Source organism: Lycium barbarum, chromosome 8 (genome assembly GCF_019175385.1).
Source record: "Lycium barbarum isolate Lr01 chromosome 8, ASM1917538v2, whole genome shotgun sequence".
NCBI classification, from domain to species: Eukaryota; Viridiplantae; Streptophyta; class Magnoliopsida; order Solanales; family Solanaceae; genus Lycium; species Lycium barbarum.
The window spans coordinates 82,919,520-82,923,373 of record NC_083344.1 but is presented as its reverse complement, the minus strand read 5'-3'; positions in this window follow the sequence as shown (position 1 = coordinate 82,923,373).

Genomic DNA, 3,854 nt, shown 5'->3' with positions numbered 1-3,854 from the left:
TCGACAGGGCTTTCCGCTAGCAAGTCAGCCAGGGCTTGTCCTTTAATTGCCTTTTGCATTACATATATGATGTCGAGTAGCATCATCAAATTAGCCAACTTTCCCACAAGCATTGGTTGTCGAAAAATGTATCTCAATGGATCCATTCTGGATATGAGGTGAGTCGTGAACACCAATAGGTAGTGCCTTAGATATTGGGCGATCCACATCAGAACACAACAGGTTTTCTCTACGAGCATATATCGTGACTCGCAGGATGTAAACTTCTTACTTAGGTAGTAGATGGCGCGTTCCTTTTTTCCCTCTTCATCACGCTGGGCGAGTATGCACCCGAAAGCATTTTTTGATACTGATAGGTACAGTAACAAAAGACTCCCTTGCCTGGGTGGCACTAAGACGGGAGGATTGAAAAGATATCTTTTGATTTTGTCAAATGCCTCTAGGCACTCCTCCGTCTAATTTGTGGGAGCTTGTTTCTTCAGCAGTTTAAGGATTGGCTCCATAATCATAGTTGATTGGCCTATGAGCCGCTCAATGTAGTTTAACCTTCCTAAGAAGCTCATTACTTTTTTCTTTGTCTTGGGCATCGGCAATTACTAAATGGCTTTGATTTTGGGAGGATCCAATTCAATACCCCTGCGGCTGACTATGAATCTTAACAACTTTCCTGCGGGCACTCCAAATGCGTATTTTACAGAGCTCAACCTCAAATTTAACTTGTGAAGTCTTTCCAAGAACTTGCGCAAGTGCACGGTATGCTCTGAGCTTTCCTTTAATTTTATGATGACATCGTCCACATAAACTTCAGTCTCTTGATGCATCATATCATGGAACAGGGTAGTCAAAGCTCTCACGTATGTATCGCCGGCGTTTTTGAGGCGAACGGCATTACCCTGTAATGGTAGACTCCCTAAGGGTGATAAAGACTGTCTTCTCAGTGTCTTCTTCGTTCATGAGTATTTGATGGTACTCGGTGAAACAATCCATGAATGGCTGTAGCTCGTGCTTGGCGCAGTTATCTATTAAGATGTGGATGTTTGGGATGGGAAATTTGTCCTTCAGACTGGTCTGGTTGAGATCTCGGTAGTTCACACATGTTTGAATCTTTACGTCCTTCTTGGGTACTAGTACTATGTTAGCCACCCAAGTGGGGAGGGCTATCACTTCCACTATTCCAAACTTAATCTGCTTCTCTACTTCATCCTTTATCCTGATACTCATGTTTAGCTTAAATGTTCACGTCTTTTGTTTGATAGGGACAAAACCCTCCTTGATAGGTAATATGTGGGCCACTATTCAGTGCTCAGCCCGGCATATCTGCATATGACCAGGAGAAGACGTCCACATATTCCATTAATAGCGTTGTGAGCTCTTCCTTCTGTGGCGCTCCTAAGTGAGCACTGATCTGTGTTTCCTTGACATTCTTTTCGTCACTGAGATTGATCACCTCAGTTTTGTCCATAGAACTCGTTCACAAGACCCTACTAAATAATCTTTAACTCGATACTTACGAAACCTTTTCCCACACGCGACTTATACCTCACTTTCCTTCGATGAACTTTCTTCCTCCGATTCATACAACTTCAAAATCTTATCGCATACACTTTAAAACTACCGAATACCCTTCTTAATGTGATAATAACTCCACGTTCACCTTAAGCTGACGTTAGTTTACGTACGACACAACGATATGAAATTCCAAGGTATAACAGTTAGAAAATTTTCGCTTTGTTATCTAATAAGAATAGCAGTTTTTCACGGGCCGAGGCTTTTCATTAATTCAAACGTAATTGGTTACAAACTATGGTCTTGGTTTGGAACGAGGCCGTCCCATTTCCATTTTTTAACATCACAAAGCATTTTTTAGAAAAGGTTGTCATTCCGGCCTCAGCCGATGTCGCCGCTTTTTTAGCAAAAGATTTTTTAAGAAAAATCCATCTCTCTACCGAGGAGTTAAGAGGGGAGTAGATGTCCAATTTTTGACATGCTATCCTAGCTTCAGACTGTCTACAGTGAGCGCCTCCTGTCTTTTTTCGATGATCGCGTAGCACCCCTCTTCTTGAAAAAGCAACTTGAGACCCCATCAACTTCTCATGTATTTAACATTAGCATGTTGTTGGGAAATGACTGGTACAACCCCGGAATTGGCTGTGATAGGTTCCCTATTCTGAGTTCGCTTTAGATAGCCTTCGTTAGCTCGCCCTCACTAGGAGCATACCCTAGACCGAAGCGGTAATTTTCTTTCGGGATTGGCACAGGCTCTATTATCCCTTCTGTCACGAACTAGCTAGGGGCCACGACGGGTACCCTGGGCTAACCGCCGAGCACCGCTCGGTCTATTTATCATCATGCTAATTTAGTTCTCTTTTATCACATTTATACTCAAATCGTAGCAAAATCATATTTCATATGGAAACATAAATACTTTTATATACATATGCCTCTCAGCCATCAAAATAATATATATACATAATAGCATCTTGTGAGACCATCTAACCCACACTGCGTATCTACGAGCCTCTACTGGAGTGCTAAATATAAGGACGGGACAAGACCCCGCCATGCCCAAAAATACATATACATGACTATACACACAAAAGAATAATCATAAGCACCTCCGGAACAATGGAATGCTCTCAAATCAGCTGACAGCTACTACGAATCTGGGACAAGCTCACCTCCCTGTCTATCTGTGGGCATGAACACAGCGTCCAAAGAAAATGGACGTCAGTACGAACATTGTACTGAGTATGAGAGGCATAAAAAATGAAATAAGACAATGACATAAAGGAAATATCAATATGGAACATCTATGTCTGACTGTCAAGTATAAAGGAATTAAGTCATACTGTCTTACTCATACTCATCATCATATCATATATGCATAATGTATAAACAGCCCGCCTATATAGGTACGGTGTAGTAATGTATAAGTTGCCCGTCCGTATCGGATCGGTGTGATAATCATATCCTGCGTCCAGGCCTCCCGCGTACGGGGTATCATCTCGTGCCGCCCACTAGTGGTGTCTGCCCATGCCATCTGGCCATAGTGTATACGCTGCCCACCTTAGCGGTGACTACCCGATCATATACGTGCAGTGTATATCATCATCATAACATGCTTATCATTATATGCTCATCATAATATGCTTATCATAATACATGCATAAGGCTCAAGAACAACTATACTTTATCGGGGTGACGTACGGTCGTGATCCCCCGATTTCATTATGGAGCAATCATTGACATCCTGCCTCACTTTGAAGGAATTAGCACATAAGGTGAGTGTAAGCAATAAATGACATTATTATCGTTATAGGATCATCATATCATACATTTTAGAATCTCTATACTTTAACTCATCATCATCGTTATGAGACTCATAACATGTCTTTTATCTTATATAGCTATTCATAGACGTAGGCTTTCAACTTTCCGGGATATAGGAATTCATCAAGAGAAAGGAAAATCATGCTACAGGATTCATGCTGTTAGAAAGAAGGGACTTGCCTCACATACCTTTTACGTTTAACTAAGCTATCGCTCGCTTGTTCTTCTTCAATGTCGCGTTTCTACCTTCAAGAGAGAATTCACATCAACGTTAGTAAATCGACTCCAAGAACGCGTTACTATTTCTAGGGAAAATTGAGCAGCATTTCCTTTGTTTCTACCACTCTTCCCCTGTTCTATATCAACTCTCAAATGTTTATATCAACATCCACAATATGGCAAACAACAATCATCATTTGTATACATTTACCACAATTCACCATTTCTCTTCAATTTCTCCACATTTATGGTTATAGCTCATTGTCGCGTTTTCTCATATGTAATACTTATTTCATGGTCTAAAC